Below are 21,122 nucleotides of genomic sequence, written 5' to 3'. Positions count from 1 at the left end.
GAGAAAGGCTGAGGGGTGATCTAATAGAGGTCTTTAAAATTATCAAAAGTTTTGATAGAGCAGATACAGAGAAAATGTTTCCACATGAGGAGGCCATCAATATAAAATAGTCACCAAGAAATCCAATAGGGAATTCAGAAGAAACTTCTTTACCCCAAGAGTGGTGAGAATCTGGAACTCGCTACCACAGGGAATGGTTGAAGCGAATAGTATGGATGCATTCAAGGAGAGGCTAGACAAGCAGATGAAGGAGAAGGGAATAGAGGGATATGCAGATAGATTTAGATGAGGAAAGATGAGAGGAGGCTCGAATGGAGCATAAACGCCGGCATGGACTGGTTGGGCCGAATGGCCTGTTTCTGTGCCGTATATCCCGTGTAATCCTTTGATGCGTACAAGCGTCATGCAGCAGCAATTTTCTTCAGTATTCTATCAACAAGATACTTTGTCCAGTATCACCATTGAGCATCAGTCATATCTAAATGCAGAAAACATGTACTGTCACTGGCTGCCTGAACTTGGATACTTGACCTTAAAAGAGACTGTTGATGCTGACACTGGGTGCAAAAAGTCCCCTCCAAAAATTCAGAAAATTTGAGATGAGGTTTCGCTAAAAGATGTTCACACAAATAGAAAGAACTAAACAGACTGGCAGCTCACAAAAATTTAAGGATAAAGAAATATTCCCAGTGACACTGAAAGGTGTGTGCGGACGTGTGAATGTGTATGTGCGTTTCTTTGTATATCACTCCCACTGCTGTCGAGACTTCAGTCTAAATCTTTGTTACTTCAAGATTTTATTTCTCCAAAGTCCTCCTCACTGATCTCGAGCTCGTAATAAATATAGCTCCACTCAGTGGACAACTGTGGCGTTGCATTCATTGCTGTTTCCAAGAATAAACAGTTCAGGTCACCTGACTGGCTTCCTGAAGTTATCAGCCATCTTACAGCCTGTGTGTTTGTGAGGTCGTACCGAAAACGTAAGCTCCACACTTCACAACTAAGTCAAACTCCTCCAACTCTGTGCCACTGTATGTTGTTGCACACCCAGCTTGTTCTACTCACCAATCATCCCTGCCTTTGCCAACTTCCATTGGCTCCCTGCTGTCCAGTGTACCAAATTCAAAATCTTCATCGTTCTTTAGAAATTCCTCCATGGCCTTCCTCCTCCCCCTCTCTGACTCCTCCAGCCCTCCGTTCCTGTCAATGTCCTTTCGTCTTCTGACTCTACCCTCCTCTGCATTCCTCTTCCTTTTACCCAGTCACTGATGGCAGAGTCTTTAACCCCCTGAGCCCTAATCTCTGGAATTTCCTCCTGAAGTCTCTCCACCTTACGGACTTCTCGTGTTTTTTTGCTCACTCTCCTTACTCTTCTCGCAATTTGACATACATTTTACACGGGATATACGGCACAGAAACAGGCCATTTGGCACAACCAGTCCATGCCGGCATTTATGCTCCACTCGAGCCTCCTCCTGTCTTTCCTCATCTAAATCTATCAGCATAACCCTCTATTCCCTTTTCCCTCAAATGTCTGTCTAGCTTCCCCTTTAAATGCATCGATACTATTCACTTCAACCACTCCCTGTGGCAGCGAGTTCCACATTCTCACCACTCTCTAGGTAAAGATGTTTCTTCCGATTTCCCTATTGGATTTCTTAGTGACTATCTTATATTTATGGCCTCTAGTTATCTTCCCCACAAGTGGAAACATTCTCTCTGTATCCACTCTATCAAAACCTTTCATAATTTTAAAGACCTCTATTAGGTCACCCCTCAGCCTTCTTTTTTCAAGAGAAAAGAGACCCAGCCTGTTCATCCTTTCCTGATATGTATACCCTCGCATTTCTGGTATCATCCTTGTAAATCTTCTCTGCGCCCTCTCCAGTGCCTTGATATCCTTCTTATAATATGTCGACCGAAACTGCAGTCACTCTCAAGGTTCGATACAGATTTAACATAACTTCCCTACTTTTCTCCTTTGTGAAGTGCCTTGGAATATTTTATTCCATGAAAGGTGCTACAGAGGTACAAGCATGGAGGGTGGGACCCTTAGTGAAGGGACATTAGAACCAAGCTGATTTCTGGTCATCATCAAAATTAACCTGTGCAATTGTGCCAAATTTGAGAATTTTCCCCCCATTTAAAAATAAGCTTGCATTCATGTAAAGTGAAAAGAAATAAATGCTTATATTGATATTATGCTTTATTGTAATGAAACCTCAGAGTTTATGGAATAAAATATTTTTGGAGACCATGTTATACAAATGATTAAGTCCCTTTGTGCCCAATGTCAATGCATTCCTTCATGGGTCGAACACAGAACAGTTCCAATTCCTCTAAGTTGTTTGAACATGTCTTAATGAGTCAGGTTTTCCTGCAGTAGGTTATTTGAGGCAAGAGCAGTATTTGAAACTCAAGCAGAGCGCAGTTGATAAGTAGCAGTTGAAATGTTAATGAGATTACAGGAGACCTCTGGTAGTTTATCAGCCAGAGGCAGATGTGTGGCCAATGCCGGATGACCTCATTTCAACACGCGACGGCCTTGTGTCACCAGAATTTTCAGCAAAACAGGAAATCCTGTTCGTAAACAAGTGGCCGATAGGTAGCATGAAAGATAGCGGGGGGAGGGGAGTGGCTTCTCTAACACGGCAAAGGGAATCTTTAACTGCTGCCGTACAGACTCGTGCTCCCATTGCAAGCTGCCGTTTCATGGGTCCCTCTGCTGAAGGCACAAAATTCTTACAGGGCTCGACAGGGTAGATGCAGGGAGGATGTTTCCCCCTGGCTGGGGAGTCTAGAACCAGGGGTCACAGACTCAGAATAAGGGGTCGGCCATTTAGGACTGAGATGAGGAGAAACTTCTTCACTCAGAGGGTGGTAAATCTTTGGAATTCTCTACCCCAGAGGGCTTTGGAGGCTCAATCATTGAGTATATTCAAGACAGAGATCGATATAGAGTTTTGGATATTAAAGGAATCAAGGGATATGGGGACAGTACAGGAAAATGGAGTTGAGGTAGAAGATCAGCCATGATCTTATTGAATGGCGGAGCAGGCTCGAGGGGCCGAATGGCCTACTCCTGCTCCTATTCCTTATCTTCTTATGTAAAACCAAAGCTTTCAAGTTTGGGATGGTTGAGGTTTCCTAACGGTACGAGTCCAAATAGTCTGGGCATTGGGGTGTTCAAGCTTTGAATGGAATAGGCGCTGGGTACATCCTCCCCACCTGGGAAACCTGCTACCACTCACACAACTCAAGGGTGACAGCGGTGAGTAGAGATGGACCCAGTGGCCAATGCTGTTGCAAATAGGAGAGCCACACCCTGCTTTCTTTGCAACAGAGGAGGCTGAGGTGAGATCTGATTGAGGTGTATAAAATGATGAGGGGCTTGGATAGAGTGGATAGGACGGACCTCGTTCCCTGAGCAGAAAGGTCAACAATTGGGGAGCATAGATTTAAAGTGATTGGTCTAGATTGGATTTGAGGGGGAAAAAATTCACCCAGAGGGCAGTGGGGGTCTGGAACTCTCTGCGTGAAAGAGGAAGGAACCCTCATCACATCCAAAAAGTAGTGGGATATGCACTTGAAGTGCCGTAACCTACAGGGCTACGGACCAAGAGCTGGAAAGTGGGATTAGTCTGGATAGCTCTTGGTCGGCCGGCACGGACACGATGGGCCAAATTGGCCTCCTTCTGTAAATTTCTATGATTCTATTTATAGACTCTTGATTATCCCCCAATTTCTGTTATTCAACAAGTGGGCACCCTCCATTCTGGTGTAGAATGGAGATTCCACTGCAACTACTCGTACCATTGAGTAGCATAGTTTCTGCACACCCACACTTCTGTTTCGTGTTTTTTCTTCTGTCTATCTCTTCTTACAATGAATAATTGTCAATGAGCAGCACTCAAGTTGATCCAACAAATGTTCATGCTGCTTCGAGTGGATCCAAACCAAGAACCACACTCGTCAGATGGGAGAGCTGTAGTGAAGTGAAACCTTCTGTTAGTCGAGAACAAATTAAATCCGCGCTGTTGAGAGATTAAAAAGCCTTGCCAGTTTTGCCCTCAATGCAATGGTTTATCTTTTACTGTTTTTGTCATATATGTATACTCTGTACATACTATGCTGGTACCACTAGAGGGTGCAACTGTGGGAGGCCCAGGCAGCAGCTGTATAAAAGACTGGTCACCACATTGCTTCTTCACTCTGGGTTACAATAAAGAGACTAAGGTCACAGCAGTTCAAGCACAACACTAGGCCTTGTGGAGTTATTCTACAGATAAGTAGAGACACATTAACTGGCGACGAGAACAGATCACGGACTTACACGTAGAGATGGCTGCCGTTGGTAGGTTAGAAAAGTTTACAGAGGGTGAAGCCTTTACTCGGGTTTCGCTGGCCAGGTATCGTTTCTACACACAACACCGTACCGAATATATGGAATATGTCGCAGACCTATGAAGGCTCGCGGAACCGTGCGAATTTGGCGAACTCCTCAACAATGTGTTGCGGGACGTTTTCGCGACGGGACGGGACGGGACGTGAAGTGGATCATCTCCTTAAGCCAGGTGTTCATGAACCTTAACAGTGAGATTCTCCCAGAATCAAAACTCACTGGCAAGTACTGTGCAGAAAATAACTGTTGATCAAAGAATTAGTCCGACTCAGAGTCCGCCAAGGGGTGTAAATGTGAATCGTTTAACATGCTGGCGTTGCGGCTGTAACCATTGGATCCGTCTGTGCGCAAAGGCTGTGGCCAAAAGGGCCACCCACAGCAAATGTGCAGAAGAACTGCGACTCAAAACGTGGCAGAGGAGTCGGCAGGAGGTTTCCGATCCAGCAAGGATCATAAAGTACAAGCTAGAGAGGCGACTCAGCCTGAGGAAGCAGTGCACGGGGTGCACACCTTCACTACCAAAAGTCCCCCCATGATGATGAAAGTCAAGACAAATGGCATTCCTGTTTCCATGGAGTTGGACACGGGGACGAGTTAGTCACTTATGAGCCAGAAGGCATTTGAGAGGCTGTGGGGCAACAAAGAACAAAGACTCAATCTGAGCCCGATTCAGACAAAGCTGCGCACTTACACCAAGGAACTGATTCCAGTTATCGGCAGTGCGAACGTAAAGGTATCCTATGATGGAGAGATACACGAATTGCCACTGTGGGTTGTACCAGGCGACGGGCCAACGCTGCTTGGCAGAAGATTCGGTGGAACTGGGAAGACGTCAAAGCACTATCTTCAGTGACGATGCTTCCTGTGCTCAAGTGCTGAGCAAGTTCCCATCCCTATTTGAACCAGCCATCAGCAAATTCACAGGCGCCAAAGTGCAGATCCACTTGGTCCCCAAGGTACGGCCTGTTCATCACAAGGCTCGAGCAGTCCCTTACATGATGAGGGAGAAAGTGTAGATCGAATTGGACAGACTTCAACGCGAGGGAATCATATCACCAGTCGAATTCAACGAGTGGGTCAGCCCGATTGTTCCGGTACTTAAGAGCGATAGCACGGTCAGAATCTACGGGGACTACAAGGTAACGATCAACCGAGTTTCATTACAGGACCAGTACCAGCTACCCAAAGCCGATGATCTCTTTGCGACATTAACAGGAGGAAAGACGTTCACCAAGCTGTATCTAACCTCCGCTTACATGACCCAGGAGCTGGCTGAGTCGTCGAAAAAATTAACGTGTATTAACACACACACAGGGGACTGTTTTTGTATCACAGGTGCCCGTTCGGGATCCACTCGGCTGCAGCCATCTTCCAAAGGAACATGGAGAGTCTGTTGAAATCGGTTCCACGCACCGTTGTATTTCAGGATGACATCTTAATCACTTGTCGCGACATCACCGAACACCTGCACAACCTGCAAGAGGTTTTAAGCCGATTAAACAGAGTCAGACTCTGGTTGAAATGATCCAAGTGTGTCTTCCTGGTGCCAGAGGTAGAATTCCTGGGGAGGAAGATTGCGGCAGACGGCATCAGGCCCATGGATTCGAAGACAGAGGCCATCAAGAATGCACCCAGACCACGAAATGTAACGGAGCTGCACTCGTTCCTGGGACTCCTCAACTATTTCGGTAACTTTCTTCCAGGGTTGAGCACCTTGCTCGAACCGTTGCACAAGTTGCTACACAAGAGAGACGACTGGGTTTGGGGTCAAAATCAAGTGGCCACCTTCAAAAGGCCAGGAACTTGCTGTGTTCGAACAAGTTGCTTGTGTTGTATGACCCAGGCAAATGTCTAGTTTTAGCATGTGATTTGTCGTCGTTCGGTGTTGGGTGTGTTTTACAGCAAGCAAATGTAGCGGGCAAACTCCAACTGGTTGCATGTGCGTCTAGAAGTCTGTCCAAGGCCGAAAGAGCCTACAGTATGGTTGAGAAGGAAGCTTTGGCCTGTGGCTATGGGATTAAAAAAATGCACCAGTATTTGTTCGGACTCAGGTTCAAGTTAGAAACCAGCCACAAGCCCCTAATCTCACTGTTTTCGGAAAGCAAAGGCATAAACACCAATGCTTCGTTGCAAATCCAAAAATGGGCACTAACACTGTCAGCCTACGATTATACGATCCACCACAGGCCAGGCACTGAGATTTGCGCCGATGCCCTCAGTCAGCTACCGTTGCCCACCACCGGGGTGGAAATGGCGCAGCCCGCAGACCTGTGCCTGTTCATGGATGTCTTCGACAGCGAAGGGTCAACCGTAACGGCCCACCAGATTAGGACCTGGACCAACCAGGACCCCGTGTTATCTCTTGTAAAAAGTTGGGTCCTCAATGGGGGCTGGTCAGCGGTCCCAAGAGAAGTGCAAGACGAGATAAAGCCGTTTCATCGTCGTAAAGACGAAATGTCCATCCAATTGGATTGCCTCTCATGGGGCAACCGCGTCATCCTGCCAAAAAAAGGCAGGGCAACCTTCATATGTGACCTACACAGTGCCCACCCAGGCATAGTCATAATGAAGGCTATCGCCAGGTCCCACGTCTGGTGGCTCGGCTTTGACTCGAACTTGGAGTCGTGCGTGTGCCAGTGTAACACTTGCTCACAATTGAGCAATGCCCCCAGGGAGGCTCCACTTTGTCTGTGGTCCTGGCCCTCAAAACCATGGTCCAGGATCCATGTAGATTATGCGGGCCCCTTTCTAGGAAAAATGTTCTTCGTTTAGTAGACGCCTACTCTAAGTGGATCGAATGTGTAACGATGGCATCCAGCACGTCCACCACCACCATTGAAAACCTCAGGGCACGTTCGCCACCCATGGCTTGCCCGACATTCTAGTCAGTGACAATGGTCCGTGTTTCACCAGCTCAGACTTCAATGAATTCATGACCCGCAATGGCATCAAGCATGTCAGGTCTGCCCTGTTCAAGCCCGCACCCAAAGGCCAAACGAAGCGGGAAATCCAAACCATAAAGCAGAGCTTGAAACGCGTCATGGAAGACTCCTTACAAGCCCACCTATCCCAGTTGCTGATCAATTACAGGACACGACCACACTCGCTTACCGGGGTCTCCCCAGCGGAGTTACTGATGAAACGTGCACCCAAACCAGGCTCTCCTTAGTCCACCTTGACCTCAACGATCAGGTGGAAACCAGGCAAAACATGTACCATGATCGTGCGGCTGTATCAAGCGACATCAATGTAAACGACCCGGTGTTTGTATTGAATCATGGTCATGGTCGCAAATGGGTTGCTGGCACTGTTTTAGCCAAGGAGGGGAATAGAGTGTTTTTTGTCAAACTGCGTAATGGACAAACGTGCAGAAAGCATTTGGACCAGACCAAATTATGATTTATAGGTAACCAGGAACTACCGGGAGAGGACCTTACCTTCAACGATCCACCTACACACACCCAATCAGCAACAGACCTAGCTGCCAATCATGAGTATGATCCCACCATCTCCAACAGTCCAGTCAGACCGACAGGGCTGCAAGACAGCAGTGGCCCAACCAACTCACCCATGCTAGAAGTGACAGACGATCAACCAGGGAGTGCAGAGTTCCGGATCGCCTCAACCTGTAACTAGCTCGCATCAAAGACTTTGGGAGGGGGGGGGGAATGTTGTCATATATATATATACTCTGTATATACTATGCTGGTACCACTAGAGGGTGCAACTGTGGGAGGCCCAGGCAGGAGATGTATAAAAGGCTGGTCACCACGTTGCTGCCTCACTCTGGGTTACAATAAAGAGACTAAGGTCACAGCAGTTCAAGTACAGCACTAGGCCTTGTGGAGTTATTCTATCGATAAGTAGAGGCATATTAGTTTTTAAGATATGTTCAGAGCCCAGGTCTCAGTGTGGGGGAAGGTTCAGTAAGCTTTACAATGCAGCTTCTGTTGCCTGGGTCCCAAGCTCTGGAATTCCCTGCCTAAACTCTCCGCCTCTTTACCTCTCTTTCCTCCTTCAAGACGCTCCTTAAAACCTACCTCTGTGACCAAGCACCTGCGCTAATTTTTACTTATGCAGCTCAGTGTCAAATTTTTATCGTATAATACTTCTCTTGGGACATTTCACTACATTCTTCTTAGGCGATCCCTCGAATCGAGGATGACTTGCTTCCACACCAAAAAGGGATGAGTTCACAGGTGTTTCAACGAAGGACCTAATATTCCAGATGCCGAACGGCATATTGAAGGGCGGAAGATGCCTGTGCGTGGATTTTTTTAACGTGCAGCGGCCGTTGCACACCAGCCACCACACGGGCTTGACAGAGCCTGGTCTTGGTCCAGTGGCAAGATTTAACCAATACAACTGGAGACCAACTCTGCTGCACGGACCGAGTGCGCACACATATCGCAGTGTGGGCTGGGCCCGTGCTGTCCCTGGGCCCTCGCCTCTCCTGGGCCCCGACCTCGCCGCTCCTGCTGTACTTGCCCACGCTCCAATCAGCGACCTGGGTTATGGTGACGTCCAATCCAGTTGCCCTCTTCACAGCCATCGCCCTCCTGCACCAGCACACGCTGCTCCCTGGAGTGGTACGCTCCTTTTAAGACCCCGGCCTGCCGTTGATGTTCCCACGCACGTCGGGGCCGCCACACGCCACTATTTCAAAGGCGCTATATAAATACAAGTTGTTGTGGGTATTGTACGTTGAGCTGTCAGGGAAAGGGCAAACCAGAGTTGGCAGCAGCTGTGCTGAACCTCGTGACCATCAATTTAGTGTGCTTTCGCCCCTGTAGGTCTGTGCCTCTTGCCAAATCCAAAACCAAGCAGGAAGCAGGATATGATGGGGTAGGGCAGGAGGGAGGGTCGTGGTTCAAGCCCTACTGAATATTTCTCTGTGGCCGTTAAATTCTTTGAACATCTTTGGAATGTCACAACAACACAAAGGCAAACCTGGCAAGGCTTTTTATCTCGCAACAGCGCGGATTTAACTTGTTCTTGGCTCACTGCAGGTTTCACTTCACTACAGCTCTCCCATCTGATGAGAGATGAAAAGTGAGTGATTGGTTAAGAAAATCTAAAGACTCAAAAAACCAGAATGTCTATTCTTATAGTGAGTGGGTGATAATACTGCAGTACATCTGGGAAAACACACCCTGCTCAATTATTTTTATATGCAACCTGTACAGGAATTTTAAAGGGGCATTATCTCCATGAAAACCATTTGGAAAGCCCTCTGCTTATTCTTTTTGCCTCCAAACAGATCATTGGATCATTTGTACATAACATCAAGTTGACAAAAATAGCTCCGTTTACTTTTTTTTTCAATAAGAAAGTTAAAAAAAGACATTGCCCCTTCAAACACACAAGGCCTTGATATTAACAGGGAGGCTAGACGGATACGGGGGAGCCTGGTAAAAGAAAGAAAGACTTGCATTTATATAGCGCCATTCACGACCACCAGACATCCACGGCAGCCATTTTACGCACAGCAAGCTCCCACAAACAGCAATGTGATAATGACCAAATAATCTGCTATGTTGATTGAGGGATAAATATTGACCAGGGATAACTCCCCTGCTCTTCCTCGAAATAGTGGCACGGGATCTTTTATATCCACCATTGCAGGCAGACAGAGTGTCGGTTCAAAGTTTCATCCGAAAAACGGCGCCTCCGACAGTGCGGCACTCCCTCAGCACTGCACTGGGAGCGTCAGCCTAGATTTTTGTGCTCAAGACTCTGGAGTGAGACTTGAACCCACAACCTCCTGACTCAGAGGTGAGAGTACCACCCACGGAGCCACAACGGTAGAGGGCGATAAGCCCGGAAAGTTCAGGGATGTGGTGGCTCCGCCGATCTTAACGGCAGGGCCTCATTTAAATAACATTCCGCAAAGTCCCGCCCGACACCCGGCCGGATTCACAGCCTGGCCAGCAGGGCGTACGTTTGGCTGCTGCTGGGGTCCCGTGGGAACAATCCCCGGCAGTCGGTGGCTGGAGGGGTTTACCGGGAACCGCAGTGGGGGGGGGGGAGAGAGAGAGAGAGAGAGAGAGAGAGAGAGGCCAGTGATCAAGCGGGGCAGACCGGTGATGGGGATTCCCTGAAGGTTTTGGGGGAGGAAATGCCAGGGCTGGGGATTCCCCAAAGAGCGGGGTAGGCTGGGGATTCCCCGAAGATTTGGGGGTGGGAGAGCGGGGTGAAGCGGGATGTCAGGGCTGGGTAGGAAATCCGGGGCTAGACTTTCGGCACATCATCGCCCATTTAGCGCCGAAATTCAGGCTACCGCCCATATTTGATGAAAAAAATAGAAACTAGCGGCCGATTGTCGCCCATTTATCACCGGCGCAACTTTCGGCATACAGGAATGAGTTGCATTGCCCGGCCTATTTAAAAAAAAATTAAATATGACATGATCCTCGTGCAAGGCCCAGAATACTGGTTATAATGGAAACTAGCGCCCGATTATCGTCGAGTGCTGCTGTCGGCATTTCGCCCATAATTCGCCCAAATGATCTCTGACCCAAAAAGCTCAAGAAAAGCTGCACTCACCTGACCTTAACTCGGCAGTATGGACTCCACGGAGGATCTTTAATAAAAGGCTGTTTGAAGTGGTTAGGAGGAGAAGTAATTCGTGAGTGATTTTAAGGGCATTTTTGAATCTTGCCAATCATCTAATCACTGTATTTGTTGAGGACAATTTAAGAAGACAGATTAGGGCATTTAGGTGATTCATAATGATGGGGCCTATAATTCTCAACCAGTATTGCTAACCACTCACATGCTGCAGAATAGAGGTGGGAGAAGGTTCATTGAAGAGCATTATGTGCCCAATCAAAGAGGTGGCAAACTGCTCACATGAAGACGACATTACACCCATCGCATTCACAGGGATAAGTGATCATACCCAGACTTGTCCGATAACATGTGCGTTAGAAGTCTGCGATTGCGAAAGGAGGTCATCAGTGAGCTATGCCAGTTCATTAAGAGAGATCTTCAGCCTACCAGCACCATCAGGACCGCACTGCCCACTGCGGCACTTTCCTTCTACGCATCGGGCTCCTTTCAGGCCTCAGCTGGTGACATTTGCAGTATCTCTCAACACCGCCACACATTGCTGCATTCAACAGGTGACTGAAGCCCTTTATGCACGCAAGATGGACTTTATAAACTTCCCTATGACCAGGGAGGCACAGAGTGAGAGGGCTCTGGGATTCTCGAGAATTATAAACTTCCCCAAGGTGCAGGGAAGAATAGACTGTACGCACATCGCCCTGCGAGCGCCTTTACAGGGATGCAGAGGTGTTTCGGAACACTCCCTGAATGTGCAGCTCGTTGTCGACCACAAGCAAATAATCATGGCAGTAAATGCAAATTTTCCAGGGAGCATCCATGATGTGCACATCTTGCGTGAGAGTATTGTCTCTCACCTGTTTAGGAGTCAGCCACAAGGTCACGGTTGGATGCTGGAAGATAAAGAATATGGCCTTGCCAGCTGGCTCATGACCCCCCTGTGTAAGCCCCAGACAGAAACCGAGAAGTGGTACAACGAAAGCCATAAAGTCACGCGCAATATCGTCGAAAAGACGAGTTCTGAAGCAGCGCTTCAGATGCCTGGACCACACAGGAGGTAACCTACAATACCACCCTGACCAGGTCACTGAGTTCATTGTGGTGTGCTGCATGTTGCATAACCTAGCTCTCAGGAGAGGACAACAATGGTGGTACAGCACCTTGGGGTGCTGTATCCCGAAATTATCGCGTGCCGCAAGGCATTGGCAGAGTCGGTCGTTCGCCCCATTGCCGCAACCATCTGCCCCATGCCCTCCGTTATTCTGGCAGTGTGGCAATGTTGCCAGTCAACCCACCAAGTGCCTGGAGGAGCTCTTGACCTATGTCAATGCTCGCCCTCTACAGTGACCCTCATAGGCGGTCCCTCGAACGAGGATGACTTGCTTCCATGAATTCACAAGTGTTTTGATGAAGGACCCGATGTTCCAGTCCTGAACTCCAATTGAGGGGGTGGAAGATGCCTATGCGTGGATATTTTTAACGTGTGGTGACCGTTGCACATCAGCCACCACACGGGCTTGACAGAGCTAGGCCTTTATCCAGTGGCAAGGGTTAACCAGGATGACTGGAGACCTGCTCTGCTACACGGACCTAGTGCGCACACACATATCGCAATGTGGGCTGGCCCGTGCTGCCCCTGAGCCCTCGGCTCTTCTGGGCCCCGTGCCCTCATCTGTCGCACCTCCGCCACAATCTCTCGCCGCTCCTCCACCATAAACATTCACCGCATCTCGCCACAAACACTCGCCGCTCATCCGCCCCGACCTTCCCACTCCTCTGTACCTGGCCCCTGCCGATGTTCCTACCTACGCACCAAAACAGCGACCAGGGTTTTGATGACGTCACCCAGTCGCCCATCTCAAAATCATCACATACTTGGAGCAGCTCGCACTAGAGGTTGAAGAGGTATACCACTCCAGCTCTTTTATAGCCCGACCTGCGGAGCTGTTCTTTCACTGTTCCACAGTGACACCATGCCCTCGTTAACATCTGCCCGTCGCAGCGCGTGCCTACCTCGCCAACTCATCCTCCGCGGGGTCGGCGTGGGCACTGGACGACTCGGAGTGGCCTTCTGCAAGTCGCTTGGCACCGCTACTTCATCCGTTGAGAATGACATGGCCGCAGGTACCACAGCTGAGATTTTCGGCTCAGCATCCTCCTCCTCCTCCTCGGTTGTATGTTCTTCTTCACCCATGGTGAGCATGACCTTCAGGGGTAATGGTGTTGCTGCAGGGGCCTCTCTTTGCACCTGGGGAGTCTGGGGAACTGGAAAACATAATTGAGGTTAGTAGAAGAGAAGGGGAGACATGAGCGTGCTTTGCGCTATGCTGGCATATGTACGAGGAGCAACACTACTGCAATAAATGTAGTAGTGTTACATATGATTAACATGAGAGTACAGAAGAGTACAGAAGTTGCATGCATAACATTACATCATTCATATATTATAATCGAATGGCATTAAATTACTTTAAATTACCACTGGTTTACCACTGCTTTATTTATTACTCACGTGGCGCAACAACGGGATCTGCACCACCACGGGTGACAGAACGATTATGGGTGCCCACTAATGCCGCGGCACGCTCCTCCAGATCAGCGAGAGGATGGAGGTTAGCAGGTCCTCCTCCGATCCGCCTCCATATCACCTGATTCTTAGATAATTTCCTCTGCAAAAGTGACAAGAACATGGCATAAGCTAATTGACCCGGTACTATTACAGAAACACAACAGATATTGTAATCCACAATTAGTCACCCCACATGCTATTCATCGTTAACGTTAACGTTATATGCTAATACGGTTTGTATCCACAATGGATGCATGGTTATAACATCTATGTTTAGAGAAAATATTTAATAAGATCGTGCTTAGCAAATAATGCTCGACACAAAACATCTCGCGTACAATCTCCAGGAAAGGCCCCATCCACGGGCCGTGCCATTCAGTGCCTGAGGGGAGGGAGGTGGTTTATTGGAATCGATGGAGGTTCCCGGAGGTGGGGGGGGGTGGAAATCAGGACTGCTGGTGAGCTCGGCAATGACAGGACCATAAAGAGAGGGGGCATCGTGACCCTGGGCTGTGCTCGGAGACCTCCGTGTGGCGTGTGGCCGGAGCTAATGTCCCAAAGTGTCCCAGGGCAGACAGTGAGCCAGGGCAGCTCTCCCCCAGTCCAGGCTGGGTCACTGTGTGATTAACAGCAGCCGGACAGACTCACACAGTCGGGGCAAAGCTGAGTGGCCCCCTCAGTGCTCAGTCGTGCCCCATCCACCAACTTAATCAAAAAAGAGACGGTGCCCAAGTTAAAGAGCTGCTCACAGCACACAAGCAGCGATATAATTTAATAATTTTCCTTCTAAACTAAAATGGTAGAAATGCCTAGTGTTTACAGTTTGTCTGTTTCCAGTCATTCCTTTGGCCCCAATTTTTGATCAAAGCCTTTAAATAATAATTAATACTGTCGATTAAGTTTAAGGCATCTCAGCAAAATTAGACTTACAGGGCGCAGGTTCCGACCCCAATCCAAATTTCTACCCAAGATTACCTGGCTTAGTTACAATCCGGCAGATTTACATTCTAATTAATGAGTCAGTGCATCATTACAATTATAAATTTAATAATTTAATACTTACTCTTGCCGATACAACAAAGCTGTTCCAGCACTTGCGGCACTGGTCTGCCTCATGCCTATCGTGGGCCACAGGTGAGACAAGAGTGGCGATATACGTCCATATTTTTTGGTAAATCCAGGGTGGAGGTTTCTCACGCCCACCGAGTCTCGATCTCGTGCACTAAGGCTTCATTAGCTTCTTCTGAGAAGGCTTTCGCCCTCCTTCTCCCTGCAACCCCCTCCAGACTCTCTCCCGACTCCTCGTGAGACATCTCCCTCACGTAGATTCTTCACAGCTCCTTCAAAAATTACCTCGTTGAAAAGATTCCTTCTCTCTCTTCCTCCACTTGCTTTCTGCGCAGATGACCCCTGACCTCCCGAATCACGGGAAAAGTTATTTGCCTGAAATAAAACGCACATGCGCAGAATGGCCGTTGTTATGGACGCCAGCCTTGCACAACTGAATATATCACAATCGTCCATTTCACATTGCTAAGGCCATCGCCCAAGTTAAAAAGGCGAAACTAGTGGACGATATTCCAGCGATCCCGAAAAATAAAAAAAGCACTAAGGTCGGAAATATCGCCATTTTTGGGCGCTAGCGATCATAGTGGAAAGTCTAACTGAGCTGTTGCATTGTGAGTGGCTTAGCCAATAAAACCTCAGTCAGTTGGGTCTAGCTTATCCACGATGAGGTATGCAGTTGTGAGCCTAGTGTAATGTGTAGTGTGAACTGGTAATGTGTAGTGTGATTGTTAAACGTTTGTTAATAAACCAACTAGTTCTTCATAGCAATGTGTTGCTATGAATTCTTACAGTCTCTGTCACAGGTGGGGCAGATGGTGGTTGAAGGTACGGGTGGGGTGCTTGGGTTGTCGTGTGCTCCACGTGATCCCGGCGAAGAGACCCGAAGTGTTTGGCGCTTTCCCAGATGCTTCTCCTCCATTTTGAGCGGTCTTTGGCCAGGGATTCCCAGGTGTCGGTGGGGATGTTGCACTTTATCAGGGAGGCTTTGAGGGTGTCCTTCAAGCGTTTCCTCTGCCCACCTGGAACTCGCTTGCCGTGATAGTGTTGCTGAATTCACACACAAGCTTTGCCCTATTGTTCTACCTTACGCAGTGAGAGCCTTGCAAACGGTACATCCTATTCCAAGTATACTTTTATTGGTAGTCGTGCCAATTGTGAAGGACCCTGCAGTGAAATTTGCCTCATCTCCACTTTTGTGGAGCTGTTCAGTTCAGGTATTGCGTACTCAATGGCTGGATTTCCACATTGTCTGTGGGCTGTACTTGGTTAGTTGCTAATTTAGCAGTTTAAGAAGTGTCGAAATGGCATCATTAAGGGTGTGCCATCGTCGGGTGGTTTATGGCTTTCCCACTAATTAAAATGTACTTTAACCACAGAAAAATAATGCTGAGCTGTCATTTTTTTCAGTAAGCAAAGGGATATTTAATCCTTTTTTGAAAAATCTAGCCCGTGGTGTGTTCACTGGTCAAACTGGGGAAAGCTATCGGTGGCACCGACCAGTGGCGGTATCGCTCCCACAGGGCAATACCACGCAGGGGGGGGCGGTGTGGGGGTCATCACAGGTCGGTGGGGGGGTTCGGCGCGTGCCAGACGCGGCGGGAAAACGGGCAGTGCGGAAACTCGTTCCTGCCGCTTCCGGCCCGGTGCAATTTCGGTCGGGTGGGCCCATCCGTCTGCCCTGGTCAGTGAGGCCTGTCCGCTCCATTCCCACCTCGTGGAGGCAGCAGTGGAGCTTATGGAGGGGGGGCAATTTCAGCCCCAAAGTGTTCTTGGTGGCAAGTTTTGGGTCTCCAGCTTTTTGATTGGTCAACCTTTAGCACAGCAAGGGGCCGAAATTGCTCCTTCTCCTTAAGGCCTGTTACCAACGCAAATCGGCGGCCACGCTGTGGAGTGGCGTGGCGGCCGACTTTTCGTGGAATGGCTGCCGATAGCCCAATTGCCTTTCCGAGGTTTCCCAGCGGTGCCCCAACACCCCCTCCTCCCCACACATATCGCCGCCGATCCGTGTTCAGCGTCTCATCACCGTACGCACCGTCGATCTACCCTCCAGACGGTGAAATTCCGCTCTGAAAATCTTCGGTCTGCCGGGTGGTGCCAAAACCTGTTCCCCCCCCCCCCCCCGAGGTCCAACGAGGCTAATGCCTCCCTTAAAGGGGAGGGTGCACTGCTGCTGCCGGCGTGTTTTTTTTGTCGGGCTGACAATCATGCCCCCCGGGCTCGGCCGGGCCGCCAACAGGCAGCCTGGCCGAAAACCCCCCTGGTAGCCCAGTGGGCCAAAGTTTTAAAATCATGGAGGCTCTCCCCTTTAAGTGAGGGAGAGAGCCGTGGTGACGTGGTGCCGTGATGATGTCATCACAGCGGTCACTCCGCACCGCCCCCCAAACTCCTGCCCCTCAGGTGTTGCCACGTATCCGTCCCTCTCGTGTACTCACTTCCCCCATTAAGAGCGACTTCCAGATCCGAATGTTAAAAAATAACAAAGAGTGGAATTTCGCTCAAGAGGCAACCTCAACCACAGCTGCGGTAAAAACCATTGCGACGGGGTGCGTGCGCCCAATTTCACGTGGGGGCGGCGGGGGGGGGGGGGGCAATTTCAGCCCCCTAGTGTTTTTGATGGGGAATTTCGGGTCTATAATGGGTTCTTCACTCCCGCAACAAAGTTGACAATAGCATTTCAAAAGGGTGAGGCAACCACTCCAGACTTGGCGGAGCCATGGTCATCAGGTTCATACGAGGTGGGTAAATTTACAAAACTGTCTGCACAGTACAGTCTTTAACTGTCGGCTTACTTTAAGTTGAATGCGTTCTTACTGAAGTCTGACTACAAGTTCAAGCCCCACTCCAGTAACTTGAGCACATAATCTAGTCTGACACTTTAGGGCAACAATGGGGAGTGCCACCCTGCCGGGGGTGACGTCTTTTGCACGGAAAATAAGTACAAATATACAAATCACTAAGGGTTGCGACACAGGTTAACAAGGCCATAAGAAAAAGAAAACAACGCACTAGAGTTTATTTCTGGAGGGATAGAATTGAAAAGTAGTTAAGCCATGCTAGACCTGTATTGAACCTTGGTTAGACCACACTTGGAGCACTGCGTACAGTTCTGGGCGCCATATTATAAGAAGGATATATAGATGCAATGGAGAGGGTTCAGGGAATATTTACAAGGATGATACCACAAATGCGAGGGTTTACATACCAGGAAAGGATGAACAGGCTGGGTCTATTTTCTCTTGTAAAGTGAAGGAGTGACCAAATAGATATCTTTTAAATCATGAAAGGTTTTGATAGAATGGATATAGAGAGAATGTTTCCACTTGTGGGGAAGAGCATAATTAGAGGCCATCAATATAAGATAGTCACCAAGAAATCCAGTAGAGAATTCAGAAGAAACTTTGTTACCCAGAGAGTGGTGAGAATGTGGGACTCGCTGCCATAGGGAGTGGTTGAAGCGAATAGTATGGATGCATTTAAGGGGAGGCTAGACAAGTATATGAGGGAGAAGGGAATAGAGGGTTATGCTGATAGAGTTAGATGAGGAAAGACGGGAGGAGGCTCGAGTGGAGCATAAACGCCGGCATGGACTGGTTGGGCCGAATGGCCTGTTTCTGAGTCGTACATCCTGTGGAGCAACAGTGACTATATTCCAAAAAATACTTCATTGGCTGTAAACCGCTTTGAGAGGCGCTATATAAACGCATGTCTTTCTTTTAATCCTATGAGATGTCAAACTGATGCCCCGTTTGCTCTCTCAGGTGGACATAAAAGATCCATGGCACTATTTCGAAGAAGAGCTGGTTTGGCTTGTATTAAAAAAAAACAAGAAAGTGATGCTGATATTGGTTAGGGCACTATTGGAGAACTGTGCACAGTTTTGGGCCCCTATTATAGGAAAGATATTGGAGCCACAGAAGGAGTACAGTGAAGATTAACTGGGTTGATACCAGGAATGAAAAAAAGTGCCTTTTTTCAGTGGATCAGAAAACATTATAGGGAGATAAAAGAGGTTTTCAAAAACACAAAACTTTTTGAGAGGATTAATGGTGAAGATTGCTTGGCAAATCAGTAACAAGGTAACACACACTCAAAATAATCACTCGCCAAACAAAGGTGAAAGTTCAAAGATTTATTTCACAAGAGGTTTATTCGAAAATGGAATCCTTTACCACTTGGTTACTGAGGCAGAGACAACATCGTTGTGTAAATATTTTGAAGAAGAAAAACATTTGAAAGGATACAGGAAATGAATTGCAGTAGATAGATCCAGTTGAAGAGCTAGCATCCGCACAGCACAGATGTGCCAAATGGCCTCCTTCTGTGTTGTAACTTTGATTCTTCATGCCTTCTGTACTTAGAGAAATGGAAAGGTTGCCTTCTTATCTCTCGGATTTCCCCGAAACTAACATTTCCACTCCACACTGACGGAAGTCCAAATGATTCAGACTTTGGAAGGACGCACCAGACTGGGTTGCTCTCAGTGACTTTAGCAGCCAAATATATTGGGTTTCATTGCAGTTACTGTTGCCTCAAGCTGTTGTTTACTCAACGTGAGAGAAACAAGAACTAAACATTCCAAGAAAATACATAAACCTTTCTAAGCAATGATCTAATCAGTGTAAAACCGCACACAAGAAAGGATTAAACAAGCCAATTGCCAGGGATTGAGGCAAAGGATAAATCGGGAAAAAATTTGGTACGGGAGTGGTAACGTTCGAGGGGCGAGACTTCACGCCAGGTGCAGAAGTCGTGCCTCTCGCAAGAAATTGGAATTGACGCCCACCCGACAGGAAGCGCAGCTTCAGGAGATGATACCAAATTTAGGGTTTGGGGCGCGGCACACGGTGATGATGTTCGCATTGCCGCCGCCAAATTTAGCGGGAGTCGTTAACGGCGCCACGCCCGGGTCACAAAGTCATTTGCGTCCCACAACTGACTCAAATTTCTAGGTCAATGGGACTCACTGGATGGGTTCTTCCTAGTGGATTAGTTACATATTATAATGTGGTTCGTGGAAGGCAATTTGATTCAATCTTGGAAACTGTTGCTCCATTTAAATGAAAAATGCACAATTACAGAAGGAATGAAAAGCTAGGGCAGGCACAACCATTCCAATTTGAATTTTAATGAACAAAACAATAAGCTATTTATTTCATTTCTTCCCTTCCTGCCAGTAGCAAGCTGATAACACAGCCAGTATTCTATTGTAGCTGCTGGTTCAGTAGGAGCAGGACAGAAAAATAGCAGACTTACTTCATTAAGGAGCTAGCTTGATGTTACCTAACCATTAACTCTTGATTGAACATGTTTTCTTTCCTGTGCAATCTTTAAGCAGTGCCCTAAGTTTAGGTTTCCTAAGCCTGTAGAGGAAGCATAGTCAGAGAGAGGAGTCCCGCAGTGTTGAAGTCACAATGAAATAGGAAGAGAGTTTTCAAAGACCAGGCCCTCAAATCTGGCACCAAGCTTATGGTCTACAGGGCTGTAGTGATACCCGCCCTCCTGTACGGCTCAGAGACACGGACCATATACAGCAGACACCTCAAATCGCTGGAGAAATACCACCAACGATGTCTCCGCAAGATCCTGCAAATCCCCTGGGAGGACAGATGCACCAATGTCAGTGCTCTCGATCAGGCCAACATCCCCAGCATCGAAGCACTGACCACACTCAACCAGTTCCATTGGGCGCGCCACATTGTCCGCGTGCCAGACACAAGACTCCCAAAGCAAGCGATCTACGCAGAACTCCTACACGGCAAGCGAGCCCCAGGTGGGCAGAGGGCACCCTCAAAGCCTCCCTGATAAAGTGCAACATCCCCACCGACACCTAGGAATCCCTGGCTAAAGATTGCCCGAGGTGGAGGAGGCGCATCCGGGAGGGCACTGAGTTCCTCAAGTCTCGTCGCCGAGACCATGCAGAAAACAAGCGCAGGCAGTGGAAGGAGCATGCGGCAAACCAGACTCCCCATCCACCCTTTCCTCCAACGACTGTCTGTCCCACCTGCGACAGAGACTGTAATTCCCGTATTGGCCTGTTCAATCACCTGAGACCTCACTTTTGGAGTGGAAGCAAGTCTCCCTCGATTTCGAGGGACTGCCTATGATGATGATGAATTAGAGAGATGAGTCCCGCAGTGTTGAAGTCTTAGAAAAGAATGGATTAGAATCTGTTACGGTGCAATGAATTTTGATTTCAACAAGGCAAGGATACAAGAAGGATAAGGATGTGGTAAGGTGTATTACGAGCTTAGGAAAAACAAGAGAAGGAAGATCAGGGGATAAATGATCATCGCAGTATCAATGAAATAGAGAAACCCAAGAAGCTGTGATGGGGAGATGCTGGACGTGAGAGAGGTATTGTCCATTTGATGTCAAAGTTATTCTTGTGTTCTTTCTATGAGTGAACGAGAAGGGCTAGAAAATTATTTCCAGGTGGGGGTCAGAAAAGACTTGGGCCTGAGACAGTTTATGCTCATTAAAGGGAAAAAAATGTATTTGGAATGAGAGAGGAAAAGA

The sequence above is a fragment of the Pristiophorus japonicus genome, chromosome 17 (assembly GCF_044704955.1).
Source record: "Pristiophorus japonicus isolate sPriJap1 chromosome 17, sPriJap1.hap1, whole genome shotgun sequence".
NCBI classification, from domain to species: Eukaryota; Metazoa; Chordata; class Chondrichthyes; family Pristiophoridae; genus Pristiophorus; species Pristiophorus japonicus.
This window is presented reverse-complemented; position numbering follows the sequence as displayed.